At 43.0% G+C, this 25,345-nt stretch overlaps 1 protein-coding gene across 18 annotated transcripts in view; it reads left to right on the top strand.

Moving 5' to 3' along the window:
* Positions 1-25,345, top strand: part of FOXP1 (forkhead box P1) — a 442,244-nt gene that overhangs the window by 277,172 nt on the left and 139,727 nt on the right. The window contains exon 1 of one of the 18 annotated variants that reach the window (XM_019499640.2): positions 21,654-22,833. The exons of 15 other annotated variants lie outside the window; for them this stretch is intronic. The gene's annotated coding sequence lies outside the window, so the exon portion shown is untranslated. Of the gene's footprint in view, positions 1-21,653; positions 22,939-25,345 lie in introns of those variants that run through there. 2 more of the 18 variants (XM_019499638.2, XM_019499637.2) reach the window with 2 other exon arrangements.

Here is a 25,345-nt window from a genome sequence, read left to right as displayed (position 1 = left end):
AGGGATGCCTGTTATGGTGCTAGCATTAGTGATATTTGGTTACTGCCAGGCTGTTTCTCTAAGGGACACATTGCTCTCAAAGCATCTCTTCCTTCAGTGGTTTGGGACATCATCCCTGTTGCATTTATTGGGAGCAGAAGCTGGTCATTCCACTGGTGCCACTGGGAGCCTGTGCAGGGACTGCTGGGCAGGGCCCTAAATTTGCCCTGCATTTTCTTGGCTAGTTGAACAGCACTTTTGGCATGGGCGCCTCACTGCTAAGAGAAATAGCCTAGAAGTGCAGCGCAGCACTGAGACACTTGGTTGTTTAGTTTGGTTTGTATTAACAAAAATGTTTGGCAGTGGGAATCAACACTGTCGGCAGCTTTGATTTATTGATTTTTAATTTTTTGAGAGGAAACCTTGAAAAAGGTTTTTTGTTGGTTTTTTTTTTTTTTTAAAAACGTCTAGATAAAATACCTTAAGAGAGGATTTTGTCCCCTTAGGAACGATGGGTCCAATCCCATAGCTTTATTCAGGCTAAAACTCCCACTCGTTTTTTGTGCTAGTTACAGTCATCCCAGGAGACTCGGAGCATGGATCCTTTTCTGGTAGAGAGAGGAAGTTGGCTGAGACTCAGAGAGTTAGATGTCCTGTGCTCTGTGACTTGCATGGAAAGATGAGTTCCTAAGGCCTGTTAAAATCTCAGCTTTAGCCACGTTTTTTAACTATGGAATAGAACCGGATTCCAGGATTAAGCTGTGCGGAGACGCTAGCACGATGAGCTCCAAAGAAAACCCTTACAACTGGAAGCTAAATCCTCAACCCTGCTAATCCACATCATTAAGGGCCGCAGCTACACGACAACACAGAGTTGTTGTGTGCCTGGAAGAGGAGACATCAATGCTACAATTAAGTCTTAGGCTGAGGAAGGTGTGTGAGATTGGCCCCAAACTCAGAACTGGGTGTTGGGGTGGCTTTATTCAGAGGAGTTTGCCGTTAGCTGTGACTGGCAAATGGTTTTCAGAATAATTTAAAATATTTAAGTTGACATGTTTACATAGCAGTAATACTACCTAAACTCTAGACTTGCATGTGTTCCTGGAAGCTGTCTGCAAGACTTCAGCTGATGCCTAGGGAGGGAGAGCTGCAGGGTTCAGGCATCTCCCTCGTGGTTTGCTAAGGGAGACCAGGTTACTGACTGATGTCTACTTTGGACCACGCCATATCATTGCATAGAAGAAAATGCCTAAGTGCAGAATTTGCACAGTGTATGGATTGTGCTACACTCTTTACCTTCATGTCCTTCTAAATGGGTCCATTTGAATTAGCAGGAAGACTTCTGGATACAGTAATTTCATGTATTTCTCCCAAGTGCTCTACTTTAAGCATGCAGTGTTTGATTATGGCCTATTTTAGGAGAATCATGTCTTTTGTAAGCTTTCTGTCATCCCCAAAGTTGCATTTTGTGCCTGCAGTTGTACGATCTGCCACGTGCCCAAACTTGACTAACGGGCACCAAGTGTCCAGCTGAATGTGCCGTGCTGTTCATGTGTCCGTCTGAGTTGGACTGTGGAACTGGTCCCTTCCAGCTGCAACCGTGGTTTGCTGCGCGTTGAAAAGGTTTCAGGAAGACTTGGTGGTTGTGCGTGAACACTCACCAAATGGGAGTTTCTACCTAAACCTCCAGGGCTATTTTAAGATTACTCATATATTTCAGTGTAGCATGTCTTTTTGCATGGAGCGTGTCCTGGTATCTTGGTGTCGATACCATCTGGAAGTCATGCTACTTGACGTTGTGAATATAGGTCGGTATTACCTCCTTCAAGAGCCTGCACTGCTGAACATGCTTTGGAGGATAGGTTTCTGAAGGTTACAGTACTTGGCCTTTTTGTTCCGGTGCCATTTCAATTGCTCACAATTTACTTTTATTAACCAACCGGTCACTGTGCTTCCAACATAGTGAGTTATAGCAGCAACATCTCTGTCAGGCTCCCGCACCTACTGTGCTTGAAGTGATTTCTGATTAGTTGCCCAGAGGTGATAGGCACACTTGTACGATCTGACGACTGTGGTCTGTAAGTATGGAAGCTGGAGAGTACAAGCTAATTTCAGCCAAGGCCCAGTCATTTGTGATGCTGAACTGCCTTGTGATATGTGCTGAGCTGGTCTCAGAGGATATTTAGCATCTCACAGGCACAAGTCTAACAGGCAGAAACCAGTAACACACAGCCTCGATCTCTAGAGCTACATGCGGTGCTTTAAAAAGTCTATAAAACTTGGGTGAGTCAACAGAGCAATGATTACAGGAGGGCACCTGTGCTACTAGTGCTAAATTGGGGGTTGTAGGATCCTTCTTTTTCTATCCAAAAAGGAGGAACAGAGAGTGACGGCAGGAGGATAACATACAAGTTCTTCTTTACCAGCTACGATGAATAAGGCAGATAAAATAAAATCGTCCTTTCTGGTGGCTAAAAGTGTAGAGAAGAAAAATATCCCTTATACCGTTCTCCTGTCTAAGGAGCAAATATGAGCGAGCTAGGGTGTCAAATGGCATTCCTGGCATGTAGAGCGATCGCGACGTTGCTTTGTCTCGGTTATCTCGTTACCCAAAGACGGTGTCACAACCTCCGTGTAACGCTGCCACGTTAAGGACTTGCCCACAACCCAGCTCAATGATGGATTTCTGCTTTCGATCCTTTACCCGTTCCCAGGCTACCCAGTGCTCCGAGAGTGCTGGAAATGATGTGACTGTCGATATAATGTTCTCTGACCTAATTTCTCAATTAATCTCAAATGTAATTGAGTCATTTAAACTAGTTCTAGATTTGGCCTTCTGCAGATTCGTTTGTGAAAAGTGAGACTTTCAACCACAGACTCGTACGTTGTGGTGTCGTGGCTCAGAAATCCTAGAGAGCTGAACCCGAACCTTAAACAGACGGTGGTAATCGCTGAAAAGTCAAAATTTCCGATGGTTACCATGCAGTGGCATCTGCCGTATTTTGCAATTGTGGTTTTACACCCTTGAAAGTAGAAAGAACATTTGGCAAATGGTTCTTCTTTAATGGTGACCAATGTTCATAAATATTTTTGGCACCGAAAATGGAAGAGAAGGCTAAAAGCAGCCTGTACCTACACCATAACAGCTGAACATTTTCTTGAAAGCAGCACAGCCACAATTATTAAGACAGTACTGAATGCTAGAAATGTTTACTCAAAGGAAACTATCTCCCTGAACTTTTCAGCAGTCAAAAGTTTTGCAATAAGTAGCAATCCTTCCAAAGGGGAACTTTGTGGATGCAGCAGTGAAGTAATGAGTGTGTGAATGACAAGTGGCTAAAATCCTCTTAAATAAAGCCAGTCTAACTGGGACATGGGCCTTCCTTTCAGTTATATGTAGTTTTAGCATTTTCCTTTCTTTTCCCAGTTCCGTTACTTGGGGAGGTGACGGGAGTGATTCCTTAAGCAGCATTTGCAGGTCAGGTCTATAAAATACCTGTGTGAGAAAATTCCTGATTTTGGAGAAAGGTGGGGCGAGTTCATGACTCTAAAGTTCATTTTGGTCCCCTCCGCCATGCGCCTTGTTTTCCTGGGTCAGAGCCCTGTGATGAGGCTGACGTATTGATGTACAAAGCTAGTCTTTAGTTTGGAATTTTACGCATCGAAATGATGAACTAAACAGAACTCGTTTGCTTTTTTTTTTTTCCTTTGTAGCTTTTTGAATGCGGAGTTACATACTGCAGGCAAGTCTCAACATATCCACCCCCGCGCTTGACCACTAGAATTAATAACTAGCCACATTCCTTGATGATTCTATAGGGATTGGAAGCTAGGCAGCAGAGTTTGCTATGCAAGAGAGTTAATAAAAATTTTCATTGCTGGAGGAAAGCTTATATACAGTAGTCTGTTTGTCCTGTGTTTCAACCACCTGAGTCGGAGCCAAAAAAGCAATTGTCTACTACATATTTCAAACAGATGCTGAGGGGTAGAAAGGGTGACTAGAATTCACAGCAATAAAATGCTGGCTCTTTAAGTTCCCTTGAAGGAAGTGAACCCATAAAATTTTTGCTGTCGACTTGTTTGTCCAGTTCTTTGAAGTATTTAATATTAATTTAGCCTGCAAATCATTGCCACCTCAATTTTTTCATTGAAGTATCGAAGCCTGTTAAACACATAACTTCGGAGTGCACAAAAATTGATTCCTTTAGCAGATATCTTCATTTAACGGTTATCCCTTTAAAAGGTTATTATTGAAACCAGCCATAGGGAATCCTAGCTATAGATTTGCAAAGGAAAAATTCTTAAGTTTACATGTATTATTTTAATGGAGGTGAACTTGACTTCTACTAGGCAAGTGTATTTTCGCTTGCTTGCTTTCATCCGTTTTCTGCTCTTCAGGCTTTTTTCCATTTTTACTTTCATTGGGCTCCTCTGTCATAAACCAGAGTAGGGAGTCTGAAACATTTGGATGGTGCCCTCCAGATACCTATCCTGTACCCGGTAGGGCAGTGGTCTAATCGGGGGAATCAAGCCATTGGCAGCTGCTAGGGAAGAAGCTGTTGTGCAAACTTTCTCATGAATGGCCCAGGTGAGGAGCCTCCCATTTGCTTTGTGGCTTTGCTTCCTCACCTTTCTGAAGGGCTGGGCGACCGAGGCTTGTAGTCATTCAGGGGGAAAGACTACAGTCAAACACCACTGTCCCAGGGCTGGCATGCCTAGGCGGAAAAGCAGTCCATGCTAGCTTCACCTACAACACAGAGATAAACCGGTGCGTTTTCTTTGTCCCAATCCCATCCTGCATCCTCTTCCTCTTTCCCCTTTTATAGACCGATGGAGGATGTTGGCAGGTGTCGTGGAGGTGACTTTAAAAAGCAAGTTGGAGTAGCCAAATAGGGGCAGCAAGTTGGAAGATATTGTTGTCTTGCTGGACACTTTGAGCTGCAGCCGGTTAACCAGCCTGTTTCCTACCGGTTCAAAAATGTAATGCAGAAATGTCACGAGACATTTACAGCGACTGTAGCGGTAGGACAAAGGAGCAAACATCGTTCTGTTTTCTTGGGAGGAGATAAATTAAAGTTGCATCCATTTAGCGGCTGCTTCCCATCCTTGAAATGACAAGGGGCGTTGTAAACTGTCTTTGCTCCATTGCCGCTGAAGATCTCTTCTCGGGTTTCCGGCAGACCCTTTGTACAAATACTTTTCGTACCTGGTGGCTTCTGGCGCCCGAGTACGTGGGAGGCTGTTGGGTATGGTGAGTTTTGCTCTTCGCCTGATGTTCCTACAGAAGCTGAAGGAGGAATTAGCCTGATGATTTAAATGTCAGCATTGCCACCTTTGTTTCAGAGTTAACACCCAGCCTAGGTGAATGGGGTAGTCGATACTTCTCAGCTATTGTTTCAGCCTGTCTCCAGACTCCTGTCTTTAAATGTGAGGGGTAATGCCATTTTTGTTTTCTTTATTATTTTGCAAGAGAGCTGAGATTGCTCAACCAGGCCTGGCTTTTGTGGCGAGCGACCACGTCACAGACTACTTTGAGACCCTGATCAAAAGCCCCTTTCCTTTTCTTTTCCTCCTGTGAAATTTCTAATCTCCCCTTTCCCTGTATCCTCTTTATTTTGCTAATGCAGCATTTAGTTTTCAGAAGCCCTCGAGGTCTTCTGCATTCTTCCATCCGTTCTGACTCCCTTTCTGCAGTAATGAGGAGTCATTCCTCTCCTTGGCCTGGTCTCTGGAGGTGCTTTTGTGACACAGCAGTGGCAAAAGTGGAGGACATTGGCTGTGAGGGAAGTTTAAAAAACACCATCAAACCTAACTTGGAGAAAAATAATAACACAGGGGGTGTCAATTGAAAACCAGCAGGGTGGCAAACCTACTGTACTGTAGTAGGAATGTAGCAGCCTCAAGGCCCTTTAAATGATTGGTGACACACTAGAGATATTGTTAAATTACCTTTTTTATTGGTTCTTGAGCCTTATGTATTAAAAGACTATTCTTTGGAAGAAGTCAAGAGAATCCTTATATTCCATTTCGGTATAAACCCGAGACCCAAAACCTGGATGTGGATCTGGACCTGAATTTTGCCAGAGTCAAAGGGAGTATTTGGATCTTGGGTTTGGGAATATGAGACCTGTCTCTCCTTCCACAGACTGTTTTGAAATGCTTATATGGCTACATAATCTGTTATGCAGCAGGATTGTAGCTGGAGGGTGTTTGCATTTTGGCATGTTTCCCTGCTAAACAAAGTCTTTGTAAAGTAAGTGTATGTGTGACTGAATTTACCATAGCAAAAGCAAATTGAACAAGCAAGTTAAGTGGGTTCTCCAGCTCTGTGAAATACTGCAGTGCATCCATAAAAGTATCTTATGCCTGTTTAAAGATTAAAAAGAACAGTTGTATTGTTGTTAGTTTTCTGCACCAAAAATTGAATATGTGGATTTAGCACAGTGCTAAACTCAAAAAACTCGATGTATTTCATAGTGAGGAAAGGACCAGAGAGTAGCTAAGTCTAGCCACCCAAGGCAAGAATTAAGAGAGAAGAGACATTAGCTTAGGCTCCTTGGAGCCAGTATTACCCTTGCTATGTACTCCAGAAGCCCCACTCAGCTTACAGCATATATTCACGCCAATTGACCTCCTGTGCTGTACCTTAATTTCCCCATCTGTATAGTTGGCTAGGGGGAGGGTTGGATGCTGCTGCTGGAAAGCTGTTTGAGGTCTTGCTTTGGGGCATCTCTGTGTGTATTAACGTCATCTTGGGGTCATTAGATGCAAGAGAAATGCAAGATCAAGCTTGTGGTGAAACACTACATGAATTGTAATGCTGGTAGGCTCGGCTCTCTTCCACAGGGCGCAGTAAAGGTCTCTGCTACAGATCCCACTACAAAACCTCAACATGGGTTTCGGTAGGACTCCCACATGCAGTCCATGTACACTCTGCCTTGAACAGAATGGTTTTGCTGATTGATGCAAGCGTGCTCCGAAATAATGACCAGTGCAGTCGTAACCTGTAACGGGAGCGGTGATAGTTGTGTAGCTTGGACGGGATCGGGGGACCGCGCTCACCGCTTGCATCCACATGCGAATGGAGCAGCAGAGTCTGTTCAAAATCTTAATTCCCTTCCTTTCACCCCAGACAAGCTGGAGGTGATATGTGGAGGTTGGAATAACCCCCTCTGGCCTAGAAGCAGAGCAGCTTTGAAACTATCTGGATCAAGGCTCGGATGGATCCAGAATAGGCAGGAGGAGATGCAACCATTTTTCCGAACCATTGGTGCTCTCCCTCCCTACCTTGAGCTGTAGCGAGCGTAGTTTAGTTTGGTCTACTTCCAGGCCTATCACATCTGTTGGTCTTCCTTCTGGTTATGCTTTTTTGAACCTCACAGCAACTCTATGCTGTGTTTGTATCTGGGTTTACACTAGAGATGGGTCAAGGGTAAATACACTCCAGCACTAGGCGAAACGGTGGATCCCAACCACACATGTGGGGAAGGGGTTTAGGTAGACAAACCATACAAATGTTAGGTAACTTTCCTTATGAGGTGGCCCATGAATAGGAAGGAGGCCTGTAGAGTGCAAATAGGACTGTTTATTTTGGGACTATTCATTCTGAAGTCATGAGTATTTTGGCAGCAGGGCTTCTTCTGGGTGGTACCATACACATAGTCCTCGCTCCGAAAAAAGAAAGACCAGGAATGTAGTATGGTTTCTGTTCCACTGAGAAGATCTGATTGAAATCAGAATTTTATAAATATATTCCTTTGAAAGGGAAATTTCAATATTTTCCAGCATCTGCTAAATCATAAGCAGCAGCTCAAGATGTGCCGGGTGTTGAGAAATGCTGTGAACTTGTAATTCTGAATTACAGCAGGGAATCGGGTTTAGTTTAGGGTTTCTAACCCCTCTGAGATCAAAAACAGTGCCAATGAGAAAGATAACGTATCGAGTGGCAGTGCATGTGCCAGACGGTCTGAAACTTACCTTCGGTATCCAGTTTGCAGAGAGATTCGTCATCACTGAATGTTGTTAGAAGAAGAATACGGACAAGACTTTTGATTAGCACATCAGAGCATTACCCAGGAAAATTTAATTTGGAGAGAAAACAGTCACTGAAGCATTTTTTTCAATGTCTCTCTCTTCTAGTGTGTGGGATCTATCTAGTCTGTCTGTCACCTTGGTATCTAAGTGCTGAAAAACCATGATGAGAAAACAAGGGTGCAGAACAAAGGTGTGTTATCTCTCCGTTTGCCCGCATTACAGGGAGCTGTGAACTCAGACATTCAAGGATTTAAAGCTGTTTATTTTTTTTCCATTGTTTAGTTGTATTTCTTTCGAGATGTCATTTTGAAATGGAACGGCTACATCTCAATGGTGGGTCTCTCGGTTTGGGACTAGAGCAAAGCCTAGATCCAGTAAGGTCTCCTTGAGCTAGGAGTGTCCAGTTGGGATACCACTGAGAGAGACTTGCCCTACGCTAGCCAGTCATATTTAGCCCATGTATACCCAAACCTGGGATAATCGTCTCTGTGGAGTACGGCCATCTGACAGTCAAGAAGGGTTAAGGGGGTCTCAGGTTTTCAGATCCCAACTTGCTAGGGGCTTTTGTAGAGAAAGCCCAACATTTTGAATTGGTTTCTGAAGTGCAGTTTGCAAAGCACAGGTTTGATAGCTGTGTATACATTTTACTGCCACATCTACACCAACCTCAACCTGCCTGAGCAGGAGGCTTTCAGCGCTCAGTAAAGGGAATTAGAAGAAGTCTAAGTTTAAGTCAACGAAAGAGTGAAAGATTGTGCCCAAGTCATTATCCGACAGGGAGTTCTCCGTCACTGTGGCAGTCTTCATGTCCAGGATGACTCCAACGTAACTCCAAAGATTTGCCCCCGCTTTGAAAATCCATTCTCCGATGTTTTGGATGATGAGCACAATTAGGCAAATTCCTTCTAAGTCTTTGTCCTTTTCTGCTGTCACCGTTTTTACCGCCCTTGGGCTGAGCTGGGATGGCTCCTCCTTTTTTTCTCTGTTGCTTATACCAACGCAACTGGACCTCTCGGTAAAGACAGAGGCTGTGTTAGCTAGGGGAGAAAACATGGAGCCCAGTGCCCTCTTCGGAAGATGACACACGAGCCTAAAGCAGTTCATGATTTTTCTGCAAGGGTTCATGTAAGAAGAGGACAGAGAGTCGATGTAGAGTCCACTGGGGGGGGTAAGGTAATGCCCTGGGTTACAAGGACAGGTGCCAGTTGTACCTAGCGGAGATCTACCTAATAAAGCCGAGTAGCTGACAAGGAAGCTCTGTCCTGTTTACTCCTGCAAGACCTCTTCCAGGGGCAACCAGCCATGTAAGATCAACAGATGAAAATGCTGCAAAACTATTTTGCAGTCGAAGCACCCAGATGTGTTTCTTGTCCCAGAGCAGGCGCTGTGTCCGTCGGCGGTCTTGTGCCCTGGATGGAGTCTAAGGATTTATATCCCATTACCTGTTCCCTGAATCATATTACCAGGAGCATGCCTGTAAAGAAGAGACGTTGATCGTCAGTGAATCCCACCTCTTGGTGATCAGTCATCGCTCCCCGAGGTAGACCCTTATGCAGGTGGCCTTACAGAAAGGGCAGTTCGTCATTAATTGGAGTTATTTGCTGGATGGGGTATCTTTGTAAAGGATAACTGCGAACAGTGAAGGCATGGCCATTTTGAAATGAGACTGGGGTGGCAAAGGGGTTGGCAAAGTGCCTGGTTTATCTCGTGCTGTCATGGCTGAGACGGCTTACTAATCTTTGCTGCAACCGTTATAAATGGGACAGGATAGCACGTAGCTAATTTAGGAAGAAATGTTAGACTTTGGGTGGTTATGTGGGGAAATTATGGATAATATACTTCAGACGAGTACCAGCTCTTTTAATCGTCTTAAGAGAAAATACGGAAGAGCAACAAATAATTATCTGTCACCTTCACCATCTTGAGTCGGGCACCCAACTCTGCCCTGGGACTTTACACCCATAAAATGCAAGCCTAAGTGTTTGTACTGGTAAAATGTCATGTACGTTGGTTGATTTTTGCACACACAAAAGACCTACTGTCCAGCCAGCTACTGTCCATTTAATAGCTGTACAGCTAGCTACCTAACTGTGCAAACAGTGTTGCAAGGGCAAAGGTGACAACAGTGGATGCTAGGACTTTTTGGGCATCTATACATGTACTCAGGGGTGGAGGGGGGATATGCTCTAATTAGAGCAACTCCGAGAGACTCTCTAATTAAAGCGCTTGCAGCGTCACGTGGATTCAGCGTCCCATGCTTCCAAATGGTATTGGGGGCACTTTAACTAAAGCTCGTTCAATGAGATTTAGTTAAGGCACCCCTGCAGCCATTTTGAAACATGGGGACACTGAATACACATGACGCGGAGGCTGCTAATGAGCACGCTCTAGCAGATTTGCAGCAGACTCGATTAATCACGCGTCGGAGCAGAGCTCCGTCACATGTATAGGTGTCCGTAGTAATGAAATAGTGTGGAGTAAAGTTTTAGTTTTAAAACCTTGATGTTGTGTATCAGGCACGAACAAGCTGTTCTTGAACATCAGCATGTGTTCCTCTTTCACATTTTTCCCCTTGAACAAACATGTTTCCTGTGACTGGTACAAAGAAAATTCAGCCTCCCATTTAAACAAGTCATTTAGCTTCCTTCTCACATTAGCTACTTTACTAATGGCTTTGCTTACGCGCATACAAATATATACATGCCCATACATCCGCGGGACGGCATTCTTCCTTTAGAACCCCAAAAAAGTGACAGAACTGGTGTTATTTGGTGCATTTCAATGCAAGAAGTTGGCATTAAAATGAATTCTCCTTATCTTGTCACATCCCTTTGATCTGTAGCCTGTGAGTGTGTGGTGGCACCAGTAGCAGAGGATGGGGAGACTATAGCTTTGCATAGCACCACTAGCTCCGAAGCATTAGTGGTATCCCCATGAGAAATGCCAGTACTTTTAATACGCAATGAATGCAACCTGTTCCTGTGTATATTTGCTCTAGTGCTAACTGCCGGGCAGAACATGCCAGCCCCCAGTAGGTCATACATCAAAGGCTCTTTTAAAACTGTGTTTCCTTTTCTTGTTGAGCTTCCCATTGCATAGGAGGATTAGTATCTCCAGCAATAGAAATTCTTTGGGGCTTTTTCCCCATAGAAATTCCCATTTTCCAGTTCATTCCCATTTTTATCCTTTTTCCAGGTACCATGCTACCTCTCACTCCCAAGATTAAAGCACTTTGTAGTTTATCTTAGCCGTCAGACTATAACTGTGCTGAGGGTTTACTTGTCAAAAGGAGAATTTGGTGGTGTCCCCCCCCGCATGCACGGTATGTTCAGTGTGTATGCCATTGGCAATTGGTTATGAGCAGTGAATCAAATGCTCTGGACCTTTACACCAGTCCTCTGCATGTAAGCACTGTCAAACCTGTTCTGTTTGATGAGTGGGGTTACTTTCTTTAATGAATAGTATGCAGCCAGTGTACCCATCAGAGTGTGCAGTGGTATTGTATAAAAATGAAGATGCACATGTATGTGTCAAGTGTTGAAGAGCAGAGTTCTTGTTATAAATATAGTTCTGCTGTGCTCCTTCTAACATTTCAATTTTATAACCCAGTCTAAAAGACTTGCGCAAAAATGCTGTAGTGCAAGAGAGCACTTGATTCTTCAAATAATTCTTAGTAGAACAAACTAGTAAATAAACCTTAAAGATAGTCAATATGACATCTTTCCGAGTTCTAGCAATTGCATCTGGGATGTAGATTTATGAAAGGTAAAAGGAAGGACAAGTGGAAGCAAAAGCAGAACTGTTTTATTTTTTTATTTTTTATTTTTTTGGTTTATTGCTAAAATGTAAGAGTTGTCCCCTCTTCTTTGTGTTGTTTGCTTTATCCTTCTGGTTATATATGATCTGTCTTTACATGTATGGTTTTTAGAGACCTGGTGGCCCACTATGACTAAATGTTTGCTTTGACTGTGTGTCTGGTATGTTAACTTTTCCTAGCAGAAAGATATTAAATTCATTTTTTATTACAGGGGGGAAAGGGGGTTGTTAAACGTATGGAAACTCTTATTGGCTGAATTCTATAAGTGAATTCATTCAGCAGGCTTGGTGTATCTTGTACACGGTTCAGTATTGCCACTCTGTTCATCACCCCTTTTAGTACTTTAGGCATATGGCATACAGTACATCCAGGGAAGTGTCAACAATATGGCATATGTTGTACATATTGATCTTGATACACCAGATAAAATAATGGCCTTAACTTTAAAAGATGCAGTGCTAGGAATAGAGGAAGCTACACTATGCAATTGGGACCTTGCCGTGTATGAAGAGAAAAATTGCTATATTACTTGTATAGTACAGTTCCCGATTTCTGGTTAATATGAAATCCGAGTGGGACCACAAGGTCTGGTTAAGGCAGGAAGAGTTTTTCCCCTCGATCCAGTCCAGTTGGTGCCAGTAGGATCTGCTTGGACTCATATGAGGCCGGTTGTGGGCTTGGAGCCTGTGCGTGCGGAAGAGACCGGGCACCAGAGAGGAGTGCGATGGCTGTGATGCATGCCAGTTTGAGCATGTTTCACAGCCTAGTGACTAGAGCTGGTTTTATCCCACTGTGTTACCAGTGCGAACTCCCCTTTGCAGGGATGAAGAAGGGAAGTGGGGTCATGAAGAAGGGAAGCTCAGTTCACAGCCATCACCTTAATGCTTTTCGTCCGAGGGGACAGCCTTTGTGATGGGAATGGAAAATGGATGGAGGAAAGGGGCTACCAAGCAAGCATTAGATGGTCACTTTCTCTGACTCGGTTGTTTCTCAGTCCTGCCATTGAACCTACAGGGACAAGTGCTTGGGTCCTTGTGGAGACTTTATCAGTGGGCTTCTTTGGATCCTCTTGGACTATTAGGGCCCTGGTCTGGGGTCATAGCGATACCATAAAGATGAAAAGCACTGATTCCCATTCCTCATCCCAGAGCTTCCCAGCTCCCCACTTCTCGGGGCACTCTTCCTTCCCCCAGGATGCTGGTTTTCAAATGAAACATTAAATGCATGTTTATGTTAAACCCCGCGCCTGCGAGTTTTGGAAGCAAGTTTCACCTTTAAAATAAATGATTCGTGCTGCACAACGTGTGCGTCTGTTGGTGTTTATTGTGCTGCATAGGACTTGCTCTGAAGCTATAACATCTGAAGTGCAGAGAAGCAATGACTGGAGAAAGAAATAGCTCCTTTCCAGCAGAGAGCAAATATTTTCCTGTTATCTCTATGGTGGTTTTAACTGTTCTCAACACTCACGGGCTTGTACAGATCACCACAAGGGCAAAACAGAACAACAAAATATTTATTTTTCATCTTTATTGAACGCTGAACACTGTGTGCATGTTTATGAGGGTTAAACATTAATAGCAGATGTTGTTAATGAGTAGAAGTCTTGAGCCAGCTTCTGAGACCTTTTAGTTAGTACATGAATTTTCTGGTTGATGACAATACTTGTAACATGCCTAATTATGAAGTAGTGTTGTAATCAAGCCTTGAGTAACGGAGGGATTCCCACCCCCTTTTGTGGTTATGTTAGTGGCACCCACAGATCATTCCAGTGCTTTGATTATCCCCCCCCCCCCCCCCCTTAAACATTCACGGCGTTTTCTGTTCCTCCCAAGCATTTATTCCCACCGAATTGCCACACAGGAGCACGCACGCACATGCGTGCCTGGGTCGCCTTTTTTGCAGCCTTTGCAGACTCAACACACAAGTGCCTTGGGCTGGTGACGGCCTCTCCAGTTGTTGCACCAGTTTGTCGTACTTCCAAGTGAAGTACGTGAAAGTGATTATAGGTAATAAATATCTTTTTTTTTTTTAACTTATTGCAGAGGCAGTTTTTCCCCTGTTAATGAGGGTAATTTGACTTGGTTGAAGGATTGCAGTTCTTAAGAATTAATGCAGCAATCCAATTCAAAGATTTAAAGAGATCTAAGATTTTTCACAGGTCGCGTGCTAGTGAATGTGCTCCTATCACATAGCAGCTAATGGACTTGAACAACAGTCTGTCATTTACTGTTACCTCAGTGTATAGCAGCTTTGCCCTTGATAGCAAGTCTACTTTCCCAGCAATGCAGGTTATTTAGTAGCGTGGTGTATTTGTAACACTTTTAAGAGATGCTATCCTATTTCTAACAGCCCTAATTACTGTAGAAAGTGAGGTTACCTTTCTGACTTTCTAAATTAGGTGTTTGAATCCTAATCTGCAGTACTTTAAATGTATTTTATGCTCTAATAGCCACTTTCTAATTTTTTTCTCTTTTTTTTTTTTTTGATCGAACTTTATTATAGACATATATGAAATAATTCAGGTAAAGTTATTTATGTATTGCATTTTTGCTGTACAAGTACACACAGGTTAATTACAGGAATACAAAAGTGATATGCCTTCGTCTCTATAAGGTCCCATTATTTTTAGGAATGTATTATTACCTTTTAACAATGTTTCTTAATGGCTTATTTGTAAATGATGTTGGAAATGCTCTAATTTCTTGATCCTATTATATTCTTGGATATTAAAAAATCCTATTTTAAGGTCATTAGAAAGATTCTCTTCTATTTAAATGTGTGTTCTCTAGACAGTGTCACTCTATACTCTGCACGCAAAAACCTTTGTTCCTTAATTAGAAAAAGGACTAGAGCTCATTAATTGTGGGTACCAAGTGATGTCTGCTCGAATGGTGAAGCAATATTACAGTTTAAATAATGATTGAGTCTACATTTTTTAGAAGTCTTATACTATTTAGGGTTGATTGTGATAAGCTGAATATGGTGCAGGTTTCCATATGAAGATTTTATTGGAAGATCTCTTTTTTGGGAAAATAAACCCCAGTCAGGTGCAATAAATATGGGGTGAATTGCACTTCTGCCGTGCCCACCATTTAAAAAGTCAGGATTTGCCAACAGTCATCATCAGACAGCAATATCTGAACGAGCAGTTTCCCCCCTGTACTTAACAAAAGGAAATAATTGTGACAACTGTCTAGCAACTGAGTGGTTTTGATCTTGGCCTTATGGAGTTAGATTGCGATGAAAAGAATATTTTAATTGCTTGCTTGCAAACAGGATGCACAATAAATGTTTCAGCATTTCATAGGGCTCCGTTTGGGAAGATGAAGACAAGTGTACTTTGTTCTTTAAATCTTTAACGTCTCATTTTCAACCTTAGAAAGAAAATGCAAGACATGGGAAAGCTAGACCCAATGCCGTTTACAGAAAGGTTTATATCTGCATAGCGGTTACAGAATAGTGGCTTCGAGCGCTCCTGCAGGTGTGCGCCATTTCAAGAGTCAGAGTGAGTGCCCGGTTTTATTGGTAAGGGCAAAGCTCAAAGGGAGCAAAAGCTTTATGGGAACTGTTTGCGTTGACCATCAGAAGTCAAGTACTTGCATGTCTCTTGATTCATGCCTATAATAGCACACCTACTGCAGTCAGTCATGGGCAGCAGAGATGAAACAAGCCTTTTTAGTTCATTGAGTCCATCAGTGCCACTGTGAGAGTTGGTGGGAGATATCGAGGCCTTCTGCCTCCATGCAGATGCTACCATCCTCTTACCTATGTATGGGACAGGGCCTGGGCCATGGTTTCCTGTCCTTATTGAGGCTGGTTATTCCACTCATAGCAGAGACAGAGATTAGGAAAGGACTGCTTTATCTGGGGCTGTCCAGAGCTGTTCCATCATGTGTCACCCTTTGCTCCACCATCTCCCTTGTCTGGCCTTTCCAGCTTAGACCTGTCCCTTGGCATCGTGTTGCTCCAACGTCTGCATCCCAACCCATCCACGTCTTTTTTGTCCCCCACCCCATTTTCACATTGAGCATGGAAGAAAGGTAAAATGATTCTTAATTTTCTTATGCTCCTGAAAACCCTTGTTAATAAAATAGAGCGTTTTCTAATTGAAGGATAGGAAATTAGGCACATGGAAGCATGGGTTTGTCTTCTCCTTAACAAAGACAAATTAATCACGACTGGTGAATGGGGGGCGACCCTGCCTTCTGGGAGACTGTACTTCAGTCCAAGCATACTGCCACTTACAGAGCTCTTTGTGGCTGGAAAATGTCTTTTTTTTTGGTAACCTTCTGTATTGTACTTTTCTTGGGGAGAAAGAAAAATAGTTTTGTGGTTTTTTTAATATACAACCCGCCCCCCCCCCCCCCCCCCCGGTTCTTCAATTGACTATACAAAAATCTTATTGCAGTATTTATTCCAAACCTGCACACATAATGTTCAGTCAAGGAGAAAACAGCAAAAAACAGTTGTTGATGGACTTAGCAGAGAACTGGATTAAATAAGCATTAGTCTACTGAAGCTGATTACAGGAATATGAAAATGCAGTATCTTAATGGTACATATTTTCATGTGGCAGCTCAGTTGCCTTTCATTTTGCAGCTAATATGTCTATTCTTATGAGTCATTTACTTCTTTAATTACCTTTTGCAGGCAAGGCACCATGGTATATTAATGTGAATGATTTTTACTGCCAGTTTATCATACAATGCCCCAGAAGTTGAAAGGCATAATTGACTTGGAAGAGCAGCTCATGAAGGAAACAATATTTAGTTGACAGTTTTCCTTGTACTCTCTGTTGACGTTTATGAGTTTACACTATGCTAAAGGAGTAATAAACACAATTTTCTTTCAATAACAGGAAAGAGTAGTTTCTAAAATGCATTTGTGGAAAACAGATTTCTTCATTTCTTGAATAATATAAAATAATGTATTTCCCGTGATGAGACGCATAGAAGATTGTCAATTGAATTAAACCTCAGAAGGTGCTTTTATAACCTGCCTTAGAGCATTAAAAGGTATTAGGGTGCATATGAATCGAATCAGTTTAATGAATATTTAAATTATATACAGATTTGGCTACATCCTATTCAGATCTGGGTGGTTAGATTATTTGGCAGCCTTCTCTTCCCTTTCAAGTGCGAAAGTTTTGGGGGGGGGGGGGGGGGATATGCAAGGGAAGACACTCCGCTTGCAGAGGTAGGAAACGCAAGTCGATAAGGAAATCCTAATTCGCAAATTATTCAGTAACTTCCCATAACTGTCCTAAAGTTATAAGCTGGAGAAAAGTTTATAATACAAGGTTGCAATCTGTCAAAACCCATTTTGTTTCTGGAATGATTTTTTTTTTATTGATTTGACCTTGTCAGCCAGCAAATTCTTTTTTTTTTTTTTTTTTTAATACGTCCAAGGGATTGCACTTAGGTGTGATTAATCATCCTCTCCCGCTTTAATTAATTTAAAGGCACATGGGCGCTGCTGGCTGGCGTTTTAATCCTCTCCACTTTCACCCGGAGCGTGCAGGGATGCAAACGATTCCCTGGCTGGCTGGGAGAGAGTTAAACTTTTCTCAGTTTTCCCCGATTGTTTGCAGTTCAGCCCTCTGCAACATAATGAAAGTTTTCTAGCCATCTGTTGTTAAGCTGGCGGTGAGCAAGGCCAGTATATCCAAACAAAGTCCTGGCCTGCTGTAAACTGAACCTGTCAGTTTAGCATAGCTTTGTTGACCTCCCCAACATGCAGGGCAGCCCGTGGTACCAGGCACCGACTGTGTATATAGCTTAGTAGGGAACTACTTGGGGGGGACCGTGTTTACTTTTTCTACTTAGTGTTCCTCCCACCGGCTCGAACTAGTTTATACTAAATCTTTAAATTGACACTGTTTTTCCAGTTTTGAGCTTTTGGGGTTTCCAACCCGCCCTCACCCGATGACAATCCACCGTCCCTGGCCATTAGGGGCACGTGTGATACTGCCTCTTGGCAAGAGGGGGGGAAAAGGCATGTTCACCAGTATCCCAGCTTGCTTTGCAGGTGGCTGTTGTTGTCTTTGTTCTGTATTATTTAAGATCAGTTATTCCTTTGCGTCTTTGTTTTGGGACTCGGGAGCAAGGTGAAGCATCGAGCGCTCTTGCGTGCGTTGTCTTAATGTAAAGCGGCAGTTGCATCCAGGAGTGTCCGGGACCCGGCCTCTTCTGCTTCTCTTTGGTTTGGTTCTGTTAGGTAATGCTATCGATTTTAGATATTACAGAATTTACAGCTTGTCTGAGCAAAGTCCCAGAGATCAGGCCTGAAAAGCCTGGACCGCGGGTATTGTCTTGCATGGCTTTACTTGGGCTTTACTTTGTTTTCTTCCTTAGCTGTACTGTCTCATGGCACTTGCATCCGTTCCTCAAATTTTTCTTCCCCTTTTTTTCCTTCCTGAGTAAATTTTAGCTTGCTTGTTTCTTTTTGTTTGGGAGACAATCTACAATGCTTTGTCCTGAATTTGAATCCAGTTACGACCCTGGTTAGAAGACTGGTAACAAATCTCAGAGCGTCTGCACAGGGAAATAAATATTACCTGTTGCCAGTGTTCGGTTTTTGGACCAGACTTGCAGTAAATACTTTTGTGTGTTAACCTCTGCCAGAATTGCTTTTTCTGTTTTGTTTTCTACCCTTCTGCCTTATAAAATTAGGCATTTTTTGGCTAGTCCCTAACGTTTAGTTACCAACAGGCTCTTGGAAACCAGTCCAGTTTTCTCTAATTTCACAATAGTGCAGATCTTAGGAGGGATTTTGCCTGTGTAAGGACTGCAGACTTTGGTTGCGTGTACCAGATACACGGCCTGCAAAGTTAGAAAAGCACGTTGTTCATGGTTCTTATTAAAGATATTCCAGCCCATCAACATCTTCATGATGAGTATCAAATATGTTGGAGGCACCTCCATGGTTTAGAGCAGTGGTTTGAAACCTTTTTTATTTACAGACCTCTAAAAAAACCTTTTTGAATGGAGGTTCGGACCCCTCTGGAAATGTCTAATGGATCATAGTCCTCTTTCACAGACCCCTTAGACATAGTCTGTGGGTCCTGGGGGTCCGCAGACTACAGGTTGAAAATCACTGGTTTGGAGAAAGAAAAGGTGGAGGCAGTTTCAGGTAAGTAGAAGTAGGGCTGGGCTGGTCATGACCGGTCAGATATTGTCAGTAGACTGCATATTTTTTTGATTAGTCAAAGATTTTAACAATTTTACATACCCCCCCCCCCACATTTTTGTAGTTTTCTTAACAGAAATATGATTTTTTTTTTCTTGTTTTTAACATATTAATGGGAAAATTGTGCTTTTTCTGTGTATTATGTGGACCTATTGGCAGGTTGTTTTTTTTTACAATTTTTGACCAATATTTGATCAGTCCATTAACCAGACCTTATTTGACTGGTCAAATACCCAACCCTAATTAAAAGCATCTCTTTACCTTTATTTTAAACGCATTCAGTGCTTTTCCACATCTCCTGCAAGAGGGCCCAGAGCATCACAGGTGACGGGGTATAATATACCAGGGACCAGCCCCCATCCGTGACGTTTCAAGTTGCACTCCCTGGCATATGTCTGCGTGGCAAAGCACGTGACAGCGGTGAGAAACACTCGGTTTAAAATTCAAATGATGGCACTTACTAGGAAATCCCATGCAGCCCTCATCTGTTTGTAAGGTGACTGACACACAAAGTGCTTTTTTTGTTTTAAGGTAAAAGAAAATGTATTCAGGATAGGGTTTCTGGTACAAATGTCAGGTGCGACGCAATGTATGCTCACTCGAAAAGTCGGGCAGATAACCTTGGCATTTAGGACGCTGCCTTTTTACCAAATGAAATTGTATTTTGTTTTTAAAAAGGGAGGACTGCATTAAGAGGTCACCTATTAGCTGTGTTTTTGCTGGCTGTCTGAAACTCAGCTCTACTGTCTATTAAACTCAAACCACTATGTAAACATTCCTGTGTTGTTCCTGGTCTCTACAATGGCCAAGGGGATCGGGTTTCACCTGCCTGCACATCTTCAAGCAATTAGAGCAATTAGCTTGAAGCCATTTCACATTCAAGGTCTACTGTGACATTCAAGTCCAGAAGAAGTCTGGAAAGAAAAAAGAACAAAAATAGGAGGAGGGATATAGGATGGCCACTGTTCAAAGCACAGGAACAAATAAATGTGCTTCTTTTTTTTTGGTACCGACTTAAGATGCTGTGTTGTGTGGTTTTGCAGTAGGTATGCCAAGTTATTGTTACCAAAAAAAACCCAGCATCCAGTCATTATTTAATCTGGATGCTAAAGTTTTGTTTATAGGTTGGGTTGGGGAGGTAAGGGGAGAAGAATAGGAACCTGTCTTTGAATAGCCGGTGTGTGAAAATGGTACGCCGTTGGTCTTATTTACTGACATGGCTCCTGGCGTGTAGATCATATTTTTCCTCTAATTTACGTGGGGATTTATATTTGATGTTTACATTGTGAAACGGCGCTCATTCTGGTAAATGTATCAGTTACAATGACATTCAGCACTGAGTTTAGTGATTGTAGCAGTAAGTCTTGAAAGCTGCTATTTTTTAAAAGGTTGGAGCAGATTAGTGGTGACCTTAAAAGATTAAACTAGTACAGTTTAAAGATAAATAATCAGCCTTTAGCACATTAGATAGCTACATAAGCATGACAGAAGGTGACTTTCTTACCACAGTTTTAGAATCCAGGAAGCATTTTTACATTTGTAACGTGGCTACATAGGAACAGTGTGTTTTTGCAGAAAGCGAGACATAAACTGATTATAACACTTCAAATTGGTTAATGCAGTTTTAAATCCACAGTTTTCCTGTTGGTTTATTATGCAGAAGAGGCTAATTTTAAAAGCGATGCCTACTGCAAAAGAAGATCTTGCTTTGCTGTCCCGGAGGGTGTTCTTAATCAGAAATAACCGCAGGCTAAATTATAATCTGGAATCCGGCTGCCCTTTAACCTAACGCTGCCTGCTCATTTGGTGTTTGTTAACAAACAGCTCTAAGTACAAAATTGTTTGAGAATTACTTTTTCATTTCATTTGCTGACTTCAATTAAAATAAGAAGCTTATGGGGAGGAAAAATTAAAAATGTATGGACTTCCTGAGAAATCATCAGCATTTGTTTCCTTACCAACGTCTCCTCCAGTGGTGCGCTACAAATGATTTTGCATGTGTAGTTCAATTGAAATAAAATCCTCCCCTGAAGCTGCACTTGTGTACTGGTGGGAGGGGGAGATTTCGGTGTCATTCCAGCAAGTGACCACTTTGGAGAGCTGGAACTAGTCTGAGCCACGTGCCGGCTAAAATAGTGGCAAGTTCCCGTGGAAAAGGTGGCTCGGATGTTGGACGTCTGATTTCCTATAGCGATTTCCGAAGTCGTCTTCGCAGCCTAGCTAAACGTTGCACGTCACAAAAGGTGATGTTTTGAGTCACGAAGAAAAGGTTTGGTGTCCTTTCAGTGTTTGATAGCACCTAATTGAAACGTGCAGTTGGCAAATTAATTGGGGCGTTTAAGGTGAGAAGTGCTTAGTGCAGGTTTGCCCCCCCCCCCCCCCCCCCAAGTTTACATGCTGCAGCGGAAACGCCGGGCTACTTAGAAAGGAGGCGATGCCTCTGTAAAGCAGATCTTTCCCATTTTTTTTCTAGCCTAGTCTTCTGTCTCTATGATCTGCCTTTTGAACTGTTTTTGTGGCTGATCAGTTCCACCTAATATGTCTCTTGATTTCTGCTATTGTAATACTCAGACGACATGCTGTTCTCTTCATTTTTATAAGCTTTAGATGCTCCTGCCTGTCATACTCTGGCGGTTTATCTTCAGCGTCTGGATTTGCTTTCAGACTTGCATGTCTATCAAGCTGCTGTTGCTTTGAATGTGAGATCAAAAGAAGATGAATTCCAGTAAAAAATTTCCTTGTATGAAGAAAAGATTGGGGCCTATGTAAACATCCCACTGACAGCTCCCAATGAGTTATTTTAGCAGAGCATTAGCACCCAGAATGACAGACAGCCCAAGACTACATGCTAAATAACAAATCAGTTCCTTCAGCAGCAGCAGCACGTTGCCACAACAGCAATACATTTTCTAAAGGAATCCTGTTCCTCTTTTTTTTATTGAATATGGCTGTTCGACTGTTCATCTCTTTACAAGCTGCCTCAGAGTGCCAGCGCTAGTTTACTTTTCTTGACAATATCTGTGTCATGTCACCAGGATGACACAAGACAGGACTTGGATAATTGGGAGGGGAGGCAGTTCGTTAGTCATCTCGTGTTAAATAGGTAGTTTGTTTTGGTAGGCGAAAAGAAAATGCCAAGAAGAAAAAGCGCGTTAGACTCCTGAGCGCCCGCTCCTCCGATGGTAGGTGCAAGTTTTGTTAGGGTCCAGCGCTGGGGGGGGTCTTTGAACAATTCGGGGCAGCTTGAAAAATAGCCAGGAAGTCTGGCCAAGGCTGAGAGAGAGAAACGTATGGCACTGCAGAGAGCAGGGAAGTCGAACTTGCCTGAAATATGAATTTGCCTAGCTGCATAAATGAGACTTTTTTTTTTTTTTAATTTTTTTTTTGCTGCTGTTGGGTCTCGTTAGGGGCATAATTAGTTCTGTATGTTTCTGCCTGTGGACGGGGAGCTTTCAATAACGCCGAATGAATAGCTTTTTATTTTATTTTATTTTTTTTTGCTGGTGTGAAACTCCAACTCTGAAATTACCTGCAAGCCCCAAGTGCTGTCTCAACTTTTGGAAGTGAAGAATGACTTAAGGAATTTTTGTGGTTTCTTTGTCATTTAATAAAAGCAGACGTTGCTACTGTGGAGGCAAGCCTCCCGTTGTTGCCTACAAAGGGCACTGCTCCAGTGTGTTTTCCCTTCAGTGTGTGCTTCAGCTGCACAGCACTTCCTGTTTATTCAAACATCTTTTTACCATTCTTCAACCCCCGCTTCACAGAAACAGCCAGAACACATCTCCAGCGAGAAGACGGAAATCTAAAGGCAGACAGTAAGAGCTCACTCGGTTCAACTCTTCGCTTGCTCTGTAAGCGTGCAGAGAAAAGGCACATGCAGCTGGGACTGAACTTTTAACTTGCTCTCTTCCTCTGCGGAGGTATTCTTGCAATGTAGGGACATTTTTCCTTGCCTAGGTTTTTAGAGCAAAATCAGACGGTTCAGTGTGTTTACTGCCTTGGGGGGGCATCAGAGGGTCTCTCTCCCCCTCCCTCCCTCCCTCCCCGCCCCCAACTCCCCTGCCCTGATTTTTAAAGACTTTTTCCTAGTTCTACCTCCTTTCGCAGTGTCCTCTCTCTTGCCAGCATCTCCGGGGTGTAAACAGTTGTGCGTTGTCACAACCCTTCTGGGAGCTTAGTCTGCGTGCGCTCGTGGTGTCTCGTGTGCTTTCCTATCACTTTCATAAGTTGGAGGTGGGGTGGGGAAGGAAATGCAGCATTTGCTCTTTGCAGAACGAGGGAGAGGGGCTCGGAGCCCGTGTCTGGAGAAAGCATCGTTGTTGTTGTTGTTGCTGTTGGGTTGGGTTTGGTTTCCCCCAAATAATTTGCCTCGTGACCGCCGCCGTTTGTGAACCAGGCTCGTTAATATTTGTACCAATTTCATGCTAATAAAAAGCAGGCTGCTGAAACAAGCATGGCTATTATCTCATTCATATTACTATTGTTTAGAGCGGCGGTGCTACAAAAGGAAAGGGAAGGCATGCTCACTTTTGGTGATGGTTGTTAACTTTCACGCGAGGGGCTTTCTCTCCGGCTTTTCATTGTTAATGATGAGGGGCGCTGTGATCCTCAGCCTTTTTTCAAAGAGACCATTGGGTCGCTGCGTACGATGTGTTGCACCATGTATGCTGGTTTTATCCACGCTGTTCAAGTGACTGACTTAATAAACTATTCAATATTTCTTTGCTATTTCTCCCCCTTGAAAGTCCGACAAAATAAATCGGTAAGTTTGTTTTTTGGTTTGTTTTTTTTTTTAATGTGATCGATCGTGGCATTCGTGTACTGGCTCTAAAACACACAAGGAAATGGAAAATATGTAGCCTGCCCTATGGAGAAAACCCATCCTCACCGAGGCTTTCTAGCTCTGTGAGGTCCTAATACACTTTAAAATTTTTTGCCTGTAAAAGCCCATCTTCTTAGAAAAAGAGAGCAAGGGAGAAATCAAGCTGTGTCTTCAGCCAAACCGCAAGTACAACAAACATATTTTAAAAATATATTGCGAGGCTGGCTTTTTTAATGTTCAGAAGTTGTTCTACTTTGCAGGGAGGGAAAAAAAAAATGGTGTTTGCAACTGCCTTAAGGACAATTTGTTTAACAGTAGGAGTAATTGCATGGGGAAAATGGAAAGAGTGACTGAAGTTATTTACTCAGATGTTAGTGTAGGTGTGGGGCAGAAAGCTCACTGTGGGAACAGTGGGCTGCTTTTCTTGGTATCTGAGTCTATTTGATGACCATCAAATTTCCCAGCTCGCTGGTTTTGTTTTTTCTGGATGGCATGTTTGATTATTTATCAGAAGGGAAAGGGAGTAGCTGAAGCAAATAAACATGTGACCAGGCTGTGTTTTGTTTTCCACTCAGAAGGCCATGCCCTTTTACAGAGATACAGAAAATAATAAACGCATTGTTTTATGATAAAAGGAAATTGTGTGTGTCATATTTTTCCCGCCCCATCTCGGGCGGTTAACCCTTCGTGCTCGTACCTCCGGACAGGTTTACCACTGGGGAGGGGGAAATTTGATATTAGAAGCAGCGGCTTTTAATATTCTTCCAGTAGCGGAGCGTGTCCAAAGTTTGTTCTTCTGCAGCCATTCGGCTTTGCTGGGCTTACTGCGTAGTCGTTGCTGCCGCTGCATCTCCAGGGTCCTTTTATTGCATCATGGCCCAGGTGGCCGAGTCGAGCAGAAGCACTTGCAAGCGGTCCAGAAAGATGCCGAGTTGGGAGGCAAATCCTGCCCGTTTGGTTACAACGCTGCTCCGGCCACTTTTACAGCGCGCGGCCCCTTGTAGACACGCTGCCGTAACACAGTCCTTTTATTAATGTTGGGTGCAGCACGGGGCGAACGCTGGAAAAAACAACCGCCGCTGAACTGAATGAGTGTCAAGAAATAAACTGGGGTTTTGCCTGATCTCTGGGAAGCAGGTTGCATGTTTTAGCTGCTTTTACTAGATTAAAAGGAGCAAGTCAAGACTGCCATATGCATGAAAGGGAGCTGAGACGCACTTTGGTTCCCGTTGGGCAGGTAGGTATACATTTAATAGGCGGGCTGGCTTTCCGAATCTCTCTTTGTCTCTTCGAATCGCGGGTCGGCTCCAGCGTGTTTCTGAGCCCCCCGCTTCTATAATATACTAAGCGACTTCGGGCTGGACCTCAGATGTGCTCTCTGGTGTAAGGGTCGTTTCTTTTCAATCGGGACTCAATTTACATTCACCAGACAGATCCAAAAAGAAAAAGGTCTGGCTTTTTAAAGTTGCATGTACATATACATGCTGATGTTGGTAGAGGATCCA

This window comes from Alligator mississippiensis, chromosome 12 (genome assembly GCF_030867095.1).
Source record: "Alligator mississippiensis isolate rAllMis1 chromosome 12, rAllMis1, whole genome shotgun sequence".
Classification (NCBI taxonomy): Eukaryota; Metazoa; Chordata; order Crocodylia; family Alligatoridae; genus Alligator; species Alligator mississippiensis.
This window is presented reverse-complemented; position numbering and strand designations above follow the sequence as displayed.